This window comes from Neodiprion lecontei, chromosome 3 (genome assembly GCF_021901455.1).
Source record: "Neodiprion lecontei isolate iyNeoLeco1 chromosome 3, iyNeoLeco1.1, whole genome shotgun sequence".
NCBI lineage: Eukaryota > Metazoa > Arthropoda > Insecta > Hymenoptera > Diprionidae > Neodiprion > Neodiprion lecontei.
The window spans coordinates 6057496-6077346 of record NC_060262.1 but is presented as its reverse complement, the minus strand read 5'-3'; the positions used below and the strand labels follow the sequence as shown (position 1 = coordinate 6077346).

At 41.8% G+C, this 19851-nt stretch overlaps 1 protein-coding gene across 2 annotated transcripts in view; it reads right to left on the bottom strand.

The window, feature by feature from the left end:
- Positions 1-19851, bottom strand: part of LOC107220232 (frizzled-2) — a 102683-nt gene that overhangs the window by 68624 nt on the left and 14208 nt on the right. Inside the window, exon 1 of one of the 2 annotated variants that reach the window (XM_046735470.1) lies at positions 3929-4255. The exons of the other annotated variant lie outside the window; for it this stretch is intronic. The gene's annotated coding sequence lies outside the window, so the exon portion shown is untranslated. Of the gene's footprint in view, positions 1-3928; positions 4256-19851 lie in introns of those variants that run through there. 2 annotated transcript variants of the gene reach the window in all.

The following is a 19851-nucleotide window of genomic DNA, read 5'->3' as shown; positions in this document are numbered from 1 at the left end:
ATTAATTCAAAGCTCATATGTATGTTCGCAATTTAAAAAGTTTTGTGAAATCATTGATCTATCCAATTCTTGCTTATTTGTCCAAATTAGCATAGGGTCATTAAGATCGGTGAGATAATTTTTCTAGAGTTAAGAGTAACAAATTTTTTCGTCCTCAAAATAATGAGAACAAATCAAATCGAACATATTGCAATCGGTAAAAGTTATATCATCAAGTTGAAGGGCAAATTCATTACTTTTTTCAAACAAGCGTTTTTCACCTTGATTGACGGAAAATCTGAACTGTTGGCGAGTAAAAAAAAAACGAATCCGCGAGAGAGAGAGATTGAGAGATAAGAGGAAAAAATATCGACAAAGAATCGCCCCCACCCGCAATTTTTTCGGTATAATTAAACTTGGCGAAATAATGTGTCAGAAGTTGGAATTCGAGATAATTGACACTGGGGCTGCGGCGCCTCGGTACTCGACTCTCACCCCGTGGTTCTGGAGAGTTTGAGCGAGCGTGGCGGTGGAACAGGGCGAGATCGACCCTTCATTTCCGCTCGTCACTCAGCGTCGCGACGCCGGGAACAACCCCAACGGCTTGTGAGTTTGGGGGAGACGGAGTGACGCGCAGCGCCGCGCTGCGGATGAATTGCGAATAGAAGCGTTCAGCCAAAAGATTCCCGGGCTCTAGCTTCCCGCTCTTTCCCGCGGCGCGCGCATAACTTGAGGTTATGATTAGGTACTTGTTAATTTTGATGAATCTCTCTGAAGCGATTCGTTATTAGGTTTGTGTACGCCCTCGCGATTTTCAAATAGTAATTTATTCACACGGCACGTGACGCAGCTGTGCCAGCTTATTTTGCGGTGATTCGTTTCAGACTGGGGGGATCCTCGTGCTTTGGAAACAGCTTCATTTTCGGTTTGGAAACGATCGTTTGTCATAGGAAAGTTAAATTTTAAACGAGTGCGGATCATTTAAAGACGGAACTTTTACTCGGTATGTACTCGCATAGGCTGCGGATAAAATGGCCGACATTTTTGTTGACAAATTCGACATACAATTCAGCTTTCCCGTTTAGCAAGAATTGTTACCGGTCAATGGATAATGAAAAACGAATTCAATTGAGAAAAAAGTAGATTGATAAGCGTTATCAAGTTAATATGTACTACAAATTGTAATCCATTTGATGTAGATGTTATTAATTTAAACAAAAAATCATGCAACCAGTCTTAATTGTATACACGAAAGAAAAAAAATGTCTTCAAAATTTCACGCAGATGTCAAATGCAGAATTGATAAGAATATAAATATTTAGTAATTTAATACATTCGTGAGATGAATCATAAAACAAGCTGACAACATTTTTTCACAATTCTCACAGTTGTCGCACTCGATGAATTTTTGGGGATAAATAATGTAACGATTTTCAAGTAATCAATTATTCGTAATTAAGCATCCGCTACTCGGATCAGGTCAAACCCTTTAATCCAAGCGAATGTTCTCAAAATTCTATAACCGTTCAGCGGCGCAAGAAAGGGCGGGAGATTCAAAAAACACAAGCGCAGCAGCCCCGATTCGGTTCTCAAAAAAGGGCGGGAAATTCAAAAAATACAAATGCAGCAGCCCCGATTCGGTCCGCAGGAAGTGATGACCGATATTTATTTACATGTTGTATGTTTCACCTCTGAGATTGACGGCAGTTAAGTGGAGGCAGAGGTATTTCAGCTCGGTTACGTTCGCGTCGATAAGGTAATAACATCCTCAACGCGTTTATCGATCGAGACCAAAAAGCACACCTCGCATAATTTGGCTCCGTCAGCAGCGCTAATTTGCTGACACTTCGCGATTTTTGGGGCTTCCTGGCTGCCACGCGCTGTAATCTCGCGGGAAAAAAGTTGACAGACCCTGTTTGCGGAATGCTTTCATCTTTCTCACTTGCGAAGTTTCCACCCGCGCCTCGCATATTTTCACCATTTTTTTGCCAAGCCTCAGGCTCTTCGTCGGGTAAAAACAATGCGTTAGATAAAAATAAAAGAATATAGCTTTTATACGTCTACTGAACATATTTCGTCACTCGTTTATAATTGGTATTTTCTTATATCGAATGCCACAGAAATTACTACCTCATCTTTTTAGACGAAATTCAGCCAAGTAATAAAGCAATCGATTCATCTAATTGCAAGACTTGAAAATTAGCAAAGTTCAAAATTTTCAGCCACTCAAGCTTCTGAAAATTTTTACGATTCCGAAAATCTTTGACGAATATTAGCAGAAAAACTGGCGTGTGCGAATTCTTTGACATTCACGCTGTTTTGTAGTCTTTCAGAATTGAGTTTCAATGACGTTATTCAAATTAGCAAACGTTTATGACAACTTGAAGATTGATATTTTTTTCAATTGAAAAACCAATTGTTCTCACTGGTCCTTGATGCTGCGACCAATTATATAATAAATTCCACGAGCTAGGATAATTCACTGATGCTATGTTGAGATTTTATGAAATTTGATATTAATTAAGCTAAAAAACGTAAGAAGTCTTTGAAGTTAAATCATTTTGTTGTTCGACTGCGAAATCTGGATTGTGTGAACTCGCCGGTGTTTTATAAAGGTCTTTATTAGAGTTCGAATTCCGAGAAACTTGGAAGTGTCAAAAATCGATAAAAATAGCAGCGGAATATTGCAAAAATACAGATTGTCATCACGTATAGTAACACCTCAGTCATATGTGAATGTTGATTTTTTTCTTACGTTAAAAATTAACGATTCGAAACCTGTTCGAATCCCGAGCGATAAAAGCTCTTCAACACATTGAACAATTCGCGTCAGATTTCAGCTTTACAACAGACAACAATCGTACTGAATCCAGTTTCTAGACAATTGAAAAAATTCGTGAAAATTCCACTTTTCCTGACTATTACACACGACGCTCTAATTTAGCTTCATTTTCAAGAATGACTTCTCACTTCTCACGGATTGTCAGAATATGCTGGAACAGTTTCTCCGTGGAAGAAACGTGGGTGGACAAAAGTTCTCCTGAATCGTCTGTTGAACAAGGACTTTATTAAGGATCGTTGGTGAACGAAATGTCCTTTTGTCATCTTGACACGGAGTTTTGGTTAATTAAGGTGAGATGAGGCTGGTCCTGGCCAACTTTAACGCAAAGGTGACACGAAGACGTGAATAATTTCCGAGTCACAAGTTGAGTTTTGGTTCATTAAATCCACGGATCTGTCAGTCGCTATTACCCACGCATTCACCGACATCTGGTTCTTGGCGAGCTCGACAATGACCACAAACGACGCATTATTTGGCCGCGACAAACGCTCGCATTCAACGCGACCGAAATAAAATTCACCTACCACTCGAAACGGAGAATATTATAAAATAAACATGTCTCCGTTGTAATGAAAATTGACAACAACGAAAAAAAAAAAAGAAGAGAACGAATAAAACGAAAGCAATACTTTCCGAGCCACACATTACGAACGTTCGCTTTTACAGGTTATGATGTACGCAACCGTCGGACAAAAGCGCGGGAATTTCGGATCGCGAAATACTCATTTTCTCCACATTGTAAGAATCTTTAATTCCTCAACTTCTCCAAGCAGAGAATATTGTAAAATAAACATGTCTCCGTTGTAATGAAAATTGACACAAAAAAAAAGAGAGAAAGAAAAAAATTAACACAATATTTAACGAACCACATATCACGAATATCCGCTTTTAGAGGTTATGATATACAAGCGTCGGACAAAAGCGCGGGAACTTCGAATCGCGAAATATTCTTTTTCTTCACGTTGTAAAAATCTTCAACTCCTCTACGGAAGCTGTTGAGTACCTGGATTACACACGATATACGCAACCTGTTGAGACGCACACAATATAATGTTTACGACAAAATATACACAGCCGCGTTAGGTGACAGGCCGAATCTTTCCATACCTGATTGCTGCCAGATTAGATTATGCTAATCCTCTCGTAGCTCGGCGATAAGACCAGTGCAAATCTTGCCTCGATGCAGGGTATGTAAAGGTGTGAATCTATATTTGTAAGCAATATATACGCATATATGTAATACATATATTATCTATCAGCTGATTACGCCCCGGGCCACTGCAGATATCCAAAACTCATATCTCTCCACCAGCAGTGATTATTTTCAGTCTAGTCAGTCCCGCGCAACAGTAACTATAAAATTCGCCTAATCACCGTAGCTGAAAAACTTCACTGTACGTTGTTCTTAACTTTTTTCCAAATCACGGTGTTGACTTTTTTTTTTTTTGTTTTGTTTTTAAGACAATATTTTCAACAGTCACGATCGATTATTTATCACCTCTTAGCGTATCACTGTCATCATTAACAAAAATTCATCGACGAACCGCATGCGGGGATTTCGTCCCCTGCTACCACGGAAAAGAATGAATTAAAAAAAAGAAACCGCACAACTTCACTCCGACTGCAGCGTTTTGGTCCCTGTGCAAATCATGAGTGAAGGGATGAACAGCGGATGGAAACACGGAGTAAGAGTTTCTCCGTGGCCTTTTTCCTTGAGGAAAAAGTGCAAGCTTTTAAGAATATATATCTCGCGGACGAGAAAGGGGTCGTCGTGTCTCTTGCTCAACGGTGCGGTTCGACGGTTCGACGGTTCGACGGTTTCACCGTTGTAACCACACTGCAGACGGTGCTGCTGCCTGTTCTCGAGACGCGTCAGCAATGCCTCGTCCTGGCCGACGTACCCGCTTTTATCAATGCTCACCGATTCGCGGGTCTCCCTTCGTGTGTTGGTGACTAACCGTCGGAGGTCTCCGATGTCGAGAGTCCGGCCTCTCGGAACCCCTGATAACGCGCACACGCGCAACGCGCCCGCGACGCAGCCTCGTTCGGCAACCCGGCATGCAGCCACAGGTATAACGACCCTCGTTTTTGCCAAAATTGAAGATTTTCTCTGTTCTCAAAACTCAAAGTCTCTCCCGCCGTCGATTTTCCAGTGATCTCGGAAGAGCTAACGATTTTGGTACGTTAAATTCGGTTATGCCGATGTACGTTTTTAAATTTGGCGCCATTTCTTGTTCCGAAAGCTTACGATTGATTGACTGACGGGTACACCGTGCGAGTACCACCCACGCATTATCGCCGTTTATATCTTATTCCGGAAATTTCCGAGCTGATCCGAACCACGTCGATTGTTTGTTTGATTATTTAACCACAAATTGACAGAGGAAACAAATTAATTTTGAGGTTAGAGTGTGATTCAAACGTGAAAACATACTTTTATAATAAAAGTTCATTTTCAAATTAATGTTTTTTCGCTTATTTAATGTTATTTTCATACTTTTTATAAGCAAAATATGAAGTGTTTGTGACAATAACATTTGAAAAATAATCGTACGATTTTTGCGAATGCGAATGTCAAGAAATATGCTAATATTCGTTACATCACTAGTTTCTATTACGCAGATTGTGGAGATTGGATTGCCAAGAATTGACACTTCTTATTCATTTTATTACTAGATAGTTGTGCATCGAGTATTTGTCAAATTATTGCGTTCTTGTGCTACGATAATTCATTTGAAGAGACAAAAGTAGAAAATAGTCAAATTGTACAGAAAGTTTAGGATATCGATTATTCATTTCAGATTGCCTCGAAACTGTTGATAATTTTTTTTTATTCAGAAGAATATACCTCTTAGAAAGTCGCTCGAACAAATTTTTGTTGCTCTTGTCATCGGTCAATTTAATATTTTCATTCGTTGATCATATTCAGCATCGGTGCGACAACGATAACGAGAACGTTAGTTTAAAAAAATTTATTACTTTTTTGGTATCGTTCAAGCTTTGAGCCGAGAAAAAAATATTGAAGGAACAATTTTCTCAAATCGTTTCACCTGTGACCTGTGCTTATTAATGATCGTAACAGCTTGATTCGAAATAAAGCAAATTCGTTGAACGTGTTTCATACAGTAATGAAAAGATGCAGTATTCATCCATTCCTGATTTTGACTACCATTTTGATTCGGAAATAATCTAGCATGATTATAATATTCAAACGAGCTTGATGAAAAATGATTGTAAACAAAAATGTTGACAAAACCTTCACGATCGATTTTTTTTTTTTAGATCAACTGATCGCAACGTTTTCTGGTTCAGTGAGTGGGATGTCAAATGGAAAGAACGTGTTTCAAACGCAGCATTGAAAATTTATTCAAAAAAAATGTGCAAAAAGGATGATTAATTAAAGTATATAAGAAAGACGAGTAGTTATTAGTCGAGAAGTAAATTTGAAACAGGTTCCACTCGCGTATACTATTACAGTCGTAAAAATTTGATGACCGTTGGATAATTAATTTTCTATAAAATGTGTTTCGATCAAGAGAAGGAATAACTGCACACTCAATGCGCGAGGGGAAGTTACATTTAAACCACCGTGCAGTTAGGCCGTTATACGTATTACCGGAGTAGTTTGACGATGTGGTATAAAGTATAATTCCGTTCAAGCAGCGAGGATGGGCGAAGGGGTATTTGCGTGTGAATTTACAAGGCAATAAATGTCGAGAGGTGAAAATACACGTTAAATATTTAACCGGCTCTTAAGAGGTTACAAAAATGTTTGCAGGCTACTCTCATTAACCAAACAACCGGCGATCCTTATCTGCCGCCGCGCAACGACTGCGGAGTCGTTTAATCACGTCTCAGCTCTGCAATTACATACCCACATGCGTGCATATGAGTATATCACAAACTGCGTGCAGCAGATAAATGCAACCGCGCAAAAAGTAGCCCAAAGATTGAGCAACTCCCTCCTAACAGTTGAACAATTTCCACTGCATTTTCCAGCCAACGCAAACTCTCGGAAGTTTTTTCTCATTGTCGTTATTGTTTATTTTTATTTTTTACTCTTTTTATCACCGTGGTCATGAATTTCTGCACTTATCGTTCTGTTACTCTAACGTTTCTTGTGTCAATTTACTTTGCAGGCGGTGTTATTACTTGCTGTCCTGCTTTTGTAAAGGAAACGATGGTTGACAGTCGGTAAGTTTAGATGTCAGGCCGATCGTAGCTCTGAAATTTTTTTTGAACAATTTTTTTTACCGAGATTATGTCTACTTGATTACTTTAACACTGGTTGTTATCTTCGTACCGTCGAAAGAAAAGGAATCTGAGAAACTGCATTTTTTTTTCATTTCAATTAAATATTCAAAATCATGAAATTTGAACGTTTAAAATTTTGTATTCTGCCACCACTATACTCGACGTTGAAACGAGACATGAATTTTCAATTTCCACAAAACCTGCGACACATTTGCAACTTCGAAATCGCCAATGAGCTATTATAAAAACATTTCGTCCAATTCGTCCAATGTCAATTCAGTCGTTGAACAATAATCACGATATAATTCATCTGGAATGGAGGCTACTATAAACAGTTTTTCCAGTATCGTAAATAATTTCCAGACTCATCAAAAGTACAAATAAAAGCATGAAATGTTTGGTTAAAATTCTTCCTTTGGGTATAAGGCAAATTTGAATTTGAAAATTATAAAGAAAAGTAAACAATACGACGATTGCGATCTTGTTCATTACTGGGAGAAATGTTCCCAGCTAAATCTCATAATATACGTATAAGTATATCCTCGCATCTGTGTGTCTTTGAAGAACGGGCAGAGTGCTGATTAGGTTGAGTCAAGTTTGGTTAGGTTAGGTTAGGTATGGTAACACAGGTAAACGCCCGAAATTTATGATCCCGGGAATAATTGCTTTGGCATAACTGGGCGTGGGGTTGAATACAACGCCCCAATTATGTCCCATCCACGCTTAATCTACCCCCATATTTTACACCGCATATTATTCAGACAAAAGCCTCTCTATTTATACGTGCTCGCGTATACATATGAATATGTGTTAATAATCTACGCATTATGTAATACACCGACACACACACAGACACACGCACACGCGTGTATTCGTATGCAACGCGCTTTCCATACACACTAGGCAAAATCTCATGAAGGGTAGGCATCACCAGCCAAATTTCTGGTAGGCTTTGCCTTTGAATCATGAATCATGCGTTACACCTTACGAGGTTTAATCGGTATAATATGGCGTATTTTAGACATGGTTGTGAAATGGACGATTAGCTACGGAAACGGTCATAAAATTTGTCCAAACTATAGCAGCAGGTCTTTTTTCTATTTTTGGATAGACTGGTTTCACTTTTGATATCCCAGAGCACAACACTCAGGTGGATACCAATATTTTTTTACGAGCTAAACGCAACTGGTTTTCAGTTTGGTATGATCAGACCGACGAAAATGATTGAGCGAATCTTTTATTTACCTAGTCAAATTTTCGTAAAGATAACTGCACAGTCTAACGATAAGACGAAGTGTCTATGGCGACTTGGCGGTTATATATGTTGAATTTTCGCGACGAAAATAGAGACTCGAGATATAGGACGCGACGCGATGGGCGCCGAGGAATGAGATCTCGCCCCAACAGATCTCTGCCGTAAAATTGACCAGATGTCCTTGCAAAAACAGTCAATGTAATTAAGATATTAATAAACCGACCGCGAGCGGATACGTGTCCCGCTTATGAATAATATACTCCGTGATAAATATAGGTGACATATTACAACTGCAGAAGCAAATCAATGAAGCGAAACAATAATCGTCATTCGAAAGCTGCAACGAGGTACTTGAGCATATCGATCTCCTCGCCACTTGGGAAATGATTGACTAGATTCAGTTCACGTTCCAATAAACGCAAAATTGCGACTGCATACAGCGTCTTGAAAAGTCGTGTTATGATTTTTTAAGCTACCGATTGACGTTCACCGACTCTTTCGATGACACTTACAAGAATCTCGGAAACTTTTCTGACGTGCTTTGAATCGCTTTAACGAAATGGGCCAGACCAACGAGTCTGGGCTCGAAGCCAGAGGGAGTGTACCGCTGGTTGAGCAGAAACAGGGTTGAAAATTTTTCCTGGTGAATCAGACGGCAGGAAACGAATGGCGGAGTTGCAGGAAGGACTGACAGATAGAGACAGCCGACACAGTGACTAGACTGCCAAGTTAAGTAAGGTACTTTTGGTGAAGGTATAATTCATTTGGTATCGCGTTCGAAATGTTTTTCGTCGTGGTCCCAGGTCAGGCCATTATCGGGGCGAAGTTATGACCGCCATTACCATTAGTCTGTAATATAGTAGGCATTTTACTTCCCACTAAACAGATATCAACCCGCATCTTCGAGGGCTCACAAATTCTATCGTGTGCGCAGCACCCAGATCAGCGCGGTGAACGTTATCGGCCGTTCGGCTCTGGACTTACGACTACGAAGTACTTTATGTACACGTACAGTCAAGCTCGGGTGCGCTACTAGAAGTGAAGTTTGGAAGTGGGTGCGGAATGAGTCTTTGGAGGGAAACGTGAGAGGGTACAACTTTCTGGATGAAAAGTTAATTGCCATTTCTCTTCAAATGAACTCGACTCGATTCGGAAACGTTGGGTTTGAAAGTCATCCATCTGGGGCTTTCGAGTGTCACAGTCAGCAGGTGGGTTTCGTTACTCCAGTGTCTCTTCCACCTTCTCTTTGTAAAGACTATCATTGAGGCTTTTGAGAACGGTATAAAGTTGGCTCCTCAGACATGGTCAAACCGGAGGAGGAACGCGTCTCTTTGGTCTTCTGTTTCATTTTGCGACTAGGCACTCAACGGCTTCAAGTCCGCACTTTGTTCCGGATGGGGCACGTAGAGCGTCATCAACCTGCAGCGCGCTTATGCATTGGCTGGTTTCGCGTAGTGATGGGAAAAAATGCGAGATTCGTCATGACGGGTGAGTGGAGAGCCAATTAGGTACTGTACCGTTGTCAACCCGATGCGAGGGATTCGCTAAAAGAATTAATTCAACGGTCACTTCGAACGCGGAAGGACCGCTTTTGATTCCTGTGTCTTTGGCTCGCTGCATAAAAAACGAACCGAATGACTCTTCTCGTCGTTCTTTGTGGTTCGACTCTTCAGGGCCTTGCGGCTGAAGGCTGAGCCTGAAATGGAAACCCCGCGCCCGCTCTTCTCTGGCTAATCAACCAAAAAGAACCGTGCCCCGGTGTCTCTTCAGCTCTTGGTTCTTCTCCTCTGTTCCTACGCCGCGGTAAGCCTGATGGCGTATGCAGAAAACACCGTTCAAAGTGGCTACTCATATTGTCGGGGAGTACCCCTTCAGCTCGGCTTTGATGACGAGGAGTTAATTAGCTCGTATCATACTTTGTGACATCCCGAATGAGCCAGCAACAAAGGCAGAGTATGTTATTCGCCACTCTGCCGTTCAGCTGCGTATGTGTGCGTGGTGGCCATCGATGCATCGATGTACCTGCACCAAGCGATAGTGCATCCGGATTCGAGGCCCCAAGCGGATTCGCAAGATTGACAATGAAGGAACAGGCTTCGTCTCGACCATTTGAAGAGTCTTTAGAAAGTGATTTCCGATCAACCGAGAACCGAACTCACGGAATGAGGAAAAAATGTCGAGCAATTGATTTCAGAGGGTAATATTATAGCGGCTGGGTAGTTAAGTGGGTGGGTACGGAAGCCGGAGGCGAAGGACTAAGTTCCTGGAGATGTCTTGAAGCTTGAAGGGAAGTAGCCTTCAAAGAACCGGCTATCCGAAGAACATTCCACAAAGCGCTATTTTATTTGGTCTCAGATCAGAGATGCTTTAATACCCTCTTTACCGTAGAATCGTCAAAGATTCCCGACTTCCTTCAGTAGGTACAGCGTGCTGTTTGGGGTGGGTTTTTTTCTTTCTTACCGCCCCAATAGAAATCTCATGGTAAACAAGAAGTCTTTTCGCAGTCTCACGTGATCTGGACAAAAGAGAAGGCTCATCACTAGAGAACACTGCATGTAAGAAGGATATGCGGTGTGACTATTACAGACTACGATTTCATGTCAATCCAACGCAATATGCACATATTGAATATTCAGTTCGACTGAAAATTTTTTCTATAATAATCCGGACCAGCCAATTCCGGTCACTTTTGAGTTCACCATTGTTTACAGCGTGCCTATTTCGCGAGAAGCAAAGCTCCGGCATCGAGCTTTCTCAAGACTTTGACGGCAAAAGCCTTTAAAGCGCAACTCTTGAAATCGCGGTACATGCGGAGGTTTGTTTGCGAGAGGGAACCGGGCCTATATTCAGGGTGGTGGAGCCGGGTCTCTGCTGAAGAGATGTTTTTCGATCCACCACGTCTGCCGGTGGGAAAGGATGCCGCGGCGGCACACGGTGTCAGAGAAGATTTGCAACCCCCGGAGGTATTCTTTCACCCGTCGAGAACTACGGTCACGGTTTTTCACCCAGCTGGTGCAACGTCGCACGTACGTGGGTAGGTAGGTAGGTACGTGCAAAAGCTCGCGGTGGTGATATTCGAGCAACAGCCGCACCGTGTGCAGTATAGTATGCGAGCCCGCCTACTCCCGATGAATTCTTTGATGCACACTGTAATTAGTTGGTGGCAGAGGCCAACCGGGAGATGAGAGCAAAAATGTTTGAGTGGCGATCAAAGTGCGACTCTGCCTTGAACCGGGCGGCTGGGGGCGGATGGATACCCACTGCCACTGCAGCTACGGCTCGAGTCGGGGCTGGGGGTGGACCAAGAGGACGCCTGTGTCGCCCCCGCTCACTACCGTGTTCCGGCGAGCTGGAGGTGGATGACGTGAAGAGGATGGCGTGGCGAGGAAGTCAACGGCGTAGCGACCCCAGGGACGGATGTCTTCCGCTCAGCCGTGAAGGATCAGCGTTTGTTTCCTCTTCTGGAATTGGACTGCGAGTTCGACGACGAGCAGTTTTTGATAGTGTCCATTTCGCTTCTCCGTCTTCGTTCTGGCTCTTCTTCTACTTCTTCTTTTTCTTCCTTTTTTCAATCACGTATTTGCGTCTTCGATCATCCGCTACGCCAGTGGAGGAGGCCGAGGGCGCCATGACGCGTCGAGTGCGCCACTCCGCACCCTCAAAGCAGCCGCCGTCGTGACGCTCGCCCTACAACCTCGAGCTCAGTCCCCGTCATCCCGACAAAGACGCGTGCACACGGAATTTAATGCATTCGAGAAAGGCAACGGATAAACACCAAACACGCGAAATCCCTTGGGCAAAGTAACGAGCGATATAGGTATACGTACTGGAGAGACCAGACTCTTGCATTTTTACGTCGAAGAGAAGCCTGCCGGCGGGGAATCGTTCTCCGTTTAGAGTCTCGTCGATGCGCTTTCACAAAGGACTGAACGATATTTCAAATTCGTTGTGCGAATTTGGTCAGAAAATAGATGACATAACGGTATTGTTCCAGATTGCATCGCGCCTTGCTTGGTAAAAATTTGATCACAAATAACTTGAGAATTCATAAAGTGTGTTTAAAATTGACATCAAACTACTGTAATGCGATTCTTGTCTCTTTTCCATTAACAGTATTTTTTGATAGATTTCTGATTTCACTCCTCGCAAATACAAGGCCAATCCGAATCAGTTAGTTTTGGAAGAACCCGGTTTTCGGATCACTCGTAGCCTGATCTCGAGGTTGCGCGGATTGAAACTGTAAATACAAAACGGTGGGCCAAAGTCGAGAACGAAGAGAGACCTAAGAGAGAATTAAAATCTACTGAATATTCTATGAGGGCCAGTTGCTTCGGTACAACCCTATTCATACCTTCAATTTCAAAAGTAGTTACTTCATCTGCTGCTTCAAAACTGAACAAATACTAGCATAAATTGTGCGGGTTACACTGTTTTCGGAATCTTCACGGAGTATTTAGGATGAGTAAGTTTTGAGGCAACAATCTAAAGGTCACATGCCTAATCAATGATTCTAGAAATTTGTAAGAACCAACCTTCACCAGAAATGGATGGTTTGTTGCATAGTCAATATTTCATAAATGATTAATATTAGTACGCATCGTCAAACTCGACTTGAAATAAAAAAGAACGAAAAAAGACAACATTCATATTTTGAAAATGTGCTTCCAAATGCTTGTTAAATGTTTAAAATCTTGAGTCTGACGGGGGAATTTTTGGATGGTGAGTTTATGACGTCAGGAAAACGGGGAAGCCTCTGGCGAGGGTTACGTGACGAGGGGAGCTTGGATGCACGCTATTCGTCCACAACATCTGCCACGCATAGTTGGCGTAATTGTTTCTCTGATACGCGTATACGGATACATTGTAATCCTCTACACGGTGATACGCGAGCATGGAAGCCTACCCCACCTTTCGCAAGCGAAAACAAAAAAAAAAAAAACAAAGACAAAGTGAATTTAGACACCAATTAAAAATTTTCAACCATTTTTTATACCGGATTGAGGCTCAGTTTAACTTGTACTAGGTATGTTAATCAGATCTCTCGTAATTTATCATTTGTAACGGTCAATTTATAAACTGGGTATACTGCAAATATAACTCTGATAATATGTTGAAAAGACACTGCAAATGTTTCCGTGTACAATTGCAACATGAAGTTGTCACGGCGCAGAACTTGGGATCCATTCCACTAAACATTGGACGGATCCATTGACGATTTCAGATTTGCAACAGAAACTTATCTCATGATGTGGAAATTGGGATAGTAGAGTTTACTGGTTATTGAAACATGGTCCAACATCTTATCAAGTACTCGCTATGCTGTTCTCGTCAGCTCTACTGCACTGAGAGAAATTTTTAGTTCCGGTTACCGCTCAGTCCTTAACTATTTTCATTGTTTACTACAATCGAAGAATATAGTTGTAGGTACAAAATGAAAATTAGATTTGTAGCCGTTATCAGAAAGTCTAGTATCCGTTACTATTCTTTCTCATTAAGATCACTGTTATTATATTCTCTTGTAACTGTTGGGAAAATTTAATGCGTGTGCAACAATATATTGACGTTAAAGCCTTAGTTAACTAAGAAAGTACAGTAAACCGAAAAAACAGATTTTGCGTTGCAATTACCAAAAAAAGGATCGATAATAGGGCGAAATGTTTACGCGTACCTCGTTTTTCGTAATTCCAACAATTTCTAAATAGTTTTTTTAACGATACCTGTTTTACTCAATTTTTCTAGTTACTGTAACAAATAAAATTTTTCTCATTGTTTAACAGATTGGTAAGAGTCTGAGACCCAAAGTCGTATGACTGCATATCTTGGTCCATGGTGTCCATTGGCAGGGGAAGTAAAATCGTTTGAGCAGAGTCCGATGTATGAAGTAACAGAGTCCACGCGGGGTGGGCTTCCAGTAGAGTCCCTCTCCTTTCTCTCCTTTCTCTCCTATCACTCAAGCCGAGCCCCCTTAAACTATTGATTGACGTCCGGGTGACAGATTTTGCTGGCCACACACCCCTTTAACTACAAGCTACACGATACAGTTTGCCACGCCTGGCAGACGTACGATGGATGCATAGTTCCTCTCTTTTGTCATGCTGATATTGGCCGAGCAGTGGCTGTCAACCGAAAATTTTCGGCCAGAGGCTGCGAGTCCTCGTTCGCGGAGTTTATATCGTACCAGAGCGGTAAAAAACCCCTGAGAGCAGTAAAAGGTCGGTGATTCGCCGGCGAGAATACGCAGCACCATAAGCGATATCAAACCAAATGAAATTCTACCCGGTGAATTTTATCGACGCTTCGAACGCGATTCACCGTATTAATTTCCCCTCTCCCACCCTCGACTCTTTCTCTCACTCTTTTCAGAAGCGACGAAGAGAGTAAGAAGGAGGGACCGGGAATGAGAATGGTATCTACGGAGAGACGTATGTCTCTGCGACTTGAACGAAGATAAGAAACGTGCCTCGCACCAGAGATGGAAGAATCGGAAGATGTATTGTCGACGCTTCAACGGCCAACCCTTCAAACCCCCGATAAGGAATGTTTTAGTTAGGAGAAAGGTTACCGTAATCGTTTCAATTATTTTCAATATTAATTCAGTCCTTGTTTCAGCCGTGATCCTCCGCTCTGCACAGGCTTCTTCTTAACGTCGCGTCAACTTAACAGGGCACATCCGTCTTCCCTCTTAGAAATTCAAGCCGTTTCCCACCGTCGGAACAGCGGGAGTAAATTTACGATCAAGATCAAGGATCGCGTCCCGTCGAAATTGGCCTTTTGCATACCTCAAGGATGGCTTGCAAAAATAATTCCGACTCACTTATGAAGTCTTAATAGACACGATCGTAACATTCGGATGGTATTACGGTGAAGTTTTTGATTCTGTTTCGTTAAACAATGAAAATAGAGACCAAGAACCAAGTACCTCTTAATAACGTGACAAACTGTTTCAGTATCATTTCATTTCGACTGATTTTCAGAGAAGAGAAAAAAATATTACTGGTAAAGTTTTGACAAAAGTTTTTACAGAGTCGCTTCGATTCCGTGGATGTTTATTAGAGTCTGTAGTGTACTACCAATTTTTGTCACATTCTCATTAAAAACAGTGATCATCGATGTACCATACGAAACAACTTGTGAAGTCGATGGGTTTTCTCGTTCAGTTTAAATTGATGACGCATTGAAAAGTTCCCAATTCCGTACCCGTCTTAGAATTGCAACTTTCTTCAAATTTAACCATCAGACCATCGCGAGGACTCGACGAATCATGAATAATCGACATTATACTCGAGTCATTCATTAGCCGCTAGGGTATTTCTTCACTTCTGGAAAAAGTAGGATTATGAAAATATTCTACGCTAGTGGATCGTATTAAGAAGTAGTCGAAGGGCTAACGCGACGACCGACACACGTGTTCCTGAATCACTTTCGGTATGCGTGTGTTTAAGACGAGAGAGAAAGAGAGCGTCACGAAGCAACGTCTCTTTCTTATTCCCCTGGTCCTCTTTCTCCCTCCTTCATTTTTCTCAATAGCCTCACTCTCTCATACCTATTTTTATATTTATTTCACTTTATTTTTTCCACCGGTAGCCTGGTTTCGGATCGAGCATGCCTCGGACTTTCTGTCGCGCGGCGTTATACAGCGCAGGTGATAACGACGATAAGAGCCAGTTAGTTTCAGTGTGGACTTTCTGGCCCAATTCCGATAACGATGAAATCACTTCCACGCATTGGGATTAGAAACCATAAATTCAACACGTCGCTCTTATTTTCACGCACCTTAACGTCAGCCTGCCTTTATATCCCGTACGAAATTTGTGGCCAGGTTGGTTGTTTCAATTAAAACCTGTTCTAAAATTACCTCCAACAGTTATTGGCACTCGAGTAAAACACACGATCTGTAAACTCTGCCCAACTTCTCGATCTATAAGTGGAATTCCTCCTTTCCAGAACGGCTTCTCCTCCGCAGTACCGAGGACAGAAAATCACGAAGATGCTATATTTATGTGTCTAAATACGCTGCACTAAATTCAGGTGAAAAGTTTATCCGGAAGGCATCCCCGAAAAAATAAGGTTGACTCACAACGTTCGGTACAAGGCGGCCCGAGTTCTCGTTCGGCATAGTTTCTGGGTATTTCCTCGGTTTATTTACCCACCTAGCTAGCGTCTTATAACGAGTCAGTAATTATCAGCTAGGATATAATTTCAATTAATGCAGACCGGGACGTGGATGGCTCGGTACCTGGCGGCGGCCACTTAAAACTAACGCAAGCGTGGTAAGTTTAACGTCCACTTGTGCGGTTAAATATTATGTCGGAGAAGCTGCCGCGGTGGTCGAGCGATGAATACCTGCTTACCTGGCGCAAGGAATATTACCACAGCGTTAAGTCAGCTCGCTAATAATCACCTCGTTGGAGGTGTACAGAGAGAGGTACGGTGGTACACAAAACTGGCTTCTTCGTAAAATGGAATATAGAAGACCGCTACTGAATAAACGATTCGATCATGAATAAATGAATGGAGTATAAATAAATTAAATTCAAAGTAAAATAGAAGAAGACGTGCGTGGTGATATTTTTTTTTTCTTTCTCTCTTCTTTTTTCTACAATTTCTCATATTTACGTTAAATTTATTCATCGACAAATACAAACTCCTACCCTTTCATAAGCGTTACGACTGTACAGGTTTATAACTTGCCCAACTTCAAGTTGTGCGACTTGTCCGATGCACGGTAGCTCATGTGTGCTTAGCTGTGGATACATAGTTGCGTTATGCTCCGAACCCTGCACTGCGTTCCAGTGGTTGCCTTCTCGAGGAAATTTGACAAAGGGCGAGGGGCAATGGGGCGCGGGGAGTATCGTTTATTATACGATTATTTTGAGCTACGTTTGACAGACGGCGGACTTTTTGTGAGGAACCTGCTGGTGATGCATGTCGGGGCGATGCTGTCGTCCTCGTACCCGCGTCCGCAGGCCCTCGAACTCTCTAAATGGGCCTAAATTTGGAAAACAAACATGTCTACGTACCATTTGACGTGACAAAACAAGCCACCAGCCAACAGGGATCAACCCTCGCTTCCTATATACACTTTGCTCTGCGCCTCCTCCACCTTGACACCGTTTTTCTTACCGAGAGAGGAAAAAAATCCATCGACAAAGTCTTACAGCAGATTGTCAACGACCTTGTACAAATTTGAAGCGACCTCGAGAGTCTCGTTGATTGTTATAAGTGAGCGGGAATTTCAAGTCGATCACATTGTCGGTCACGGTTGTATCAATTCATGGCTCGATTTATAGAAACTGACAATTTTTGTATGGTTTTAAACAAAAAAAAAAGTTTAATCTTGAATTCGAAAACGTTATTTCATCCATTTCATTGGAAATTTACATGAAATAAAATTTCTTTCATCAATTTTGGAGAAATTTATCGATCGGTTTATCGGGATGTGTTACGAAACTTCTACAACTCTCGCTACTTTACGTTATAAAAAATTGTAATCACCTATGAGGTTAAAAATTTACGATTCGCAGAATTTGTGATGAATTTTCAAATCGTTTACGAAATAAAAAAAAAAGCTTATTTGAATATGCTCGAAATGAACAAAATCTGTTTGAATATGAAGATGTATAAATTACTACAAAAATTCATCTACTCGTGGAGACATCTCATCTCAAATCGATCTCGAATGTGACACAAGACGTTTGAAATCTGACTTTATAACCTCAACTCCAAGATCATTTATTGCTCTGATAACAATCGACGTCGCAGACGTAAAAATACTTTCTGGCATTTCGCTGTGAATCGTCATAGCGGCACGTTTCTGAGTTCATTGATGACTCGTGCGCATTTAGCTTAATGGAATTGTGAACGAAAATTTAAGTATTTTGAACGGCGCCAGGCGGTGTATAAACGCCATTAAACGTCATCCGTCTCCGCGAGACGATGCAGTAAAAATTCGTCTAGACGTTGGTACAGCCAAGAACTGAGTCGTCGAAGAGAAAATTTGAAAAGCAGCAATCAGGAGACGGTGGCGGAGAGCCATAGAAACTCCCAATCCTCTGTCAAAGTCAGCAAAAAGTACAAGGTGACAACACGTGTTTGTCTGGTAACCTTTGACCGATCGTCAATGTCTCGTTCGAGTCGCTTCGCGGGCCTCGGAGGCGTCATGGAAGTTGATTGGCCCAGTTGAAGAGGTAATTGAAGATGTGACAACGGGTGGACGTGCCGGAATCATGTCACACGTCAAATAAATGCTGGATAACTGTCATTGGGACCAAAGCGGCCAATTACGTCTTCATATCGTTCCGGTCACCCCAACTTTCTCAGTACAAGCGAATGCTGCTGCTGCTACTGCCGCTGCTGACTGCATACGAGCAACTGACAGGTTTGGTAAGTGACCAGAATTAGGCACCGGCCATTTCGATGGTTTTGATTCTGGGTCTCAGGCTGACTCTTCGATTCCCGTTCCGCCTACGAGCCGCGGGTCAGCCGGTCACGTTTCACACCAATTTGTTCTGCTGGATGTCGTTCGGTACTTCTCACAGAATCTGTTGACGACTCATTCGTAACAAACTTTTCCAGTCATTCTGACAATGAGGCCGGATATTATATCGAATGTCATCGGTTTGACTGATCAAAATTCCAATTTTTTTAAATGTTCGAGAGGTCAGGATACATGCTAGCAGGTTTTTATTCTTGAAAGTTCAAAACTTGACAAAATGATGACTTTAACTGGGTTTCGGACAGCTTGCCTAATCTGTCAGGAAAATCATCTGAAGATATAATAAATCAAGACCAGTATTTAGAATTTTTATCCTTAGGAAATGTGGAACATTTGAACATTTCACTCCTAGGATCACTTAATATTCTGGTACCAGCTAACTATTTTAAAGTTTGAACCTGTAGAAATCTTGATCCTTGGAAAATTCAAAATGGTTGGAATTTAAATTATTCGAACCGATCGTAAGGATATTCGCGGAATGAATGATAACTCTGGATTACGACCATTTCGGGCAGTTTTTAAATCACACTTAAAATTTCCTTCGTCTGCAGGTGGTTTTGTGGTGAAGAAACGACACCAGAATACCGATAACGAAAATAGAAGAGAAAAAAACGGAAGAAGGACGTGATAGAGAGATAAAAAAAAAAAACTGTTTTGTGTGTCTAATTTATTCCGAGGCATGATTTTCTCCGTAATTACCAAAGGCGCCCCGAGTAAACACTAATTTGAATAGTGTTGCAACCGGTCTAAGTGCTTCTGGACACAAGTTTCGTCTAGGGTGGGGAGGTTGCAGTGACGTTTAACTCTTGCGTGACAACTTCAGCGACAGCATCAGCGGCAAAATGAGCAGATAAAGCGCGGTTTCGTCGCGGAGGCTACCGGAGAAAATTAAAATAAACATTACCAACACCGTGGCTATTTCGTCGTACGTGGTTCATTGTCAAAGTGAGAAACCTGGCGACGACAACTCCAGTAGTGGAGGTATACACATGGTAGGTATTTGTCGTGGGAGATCGTACCTTCGTT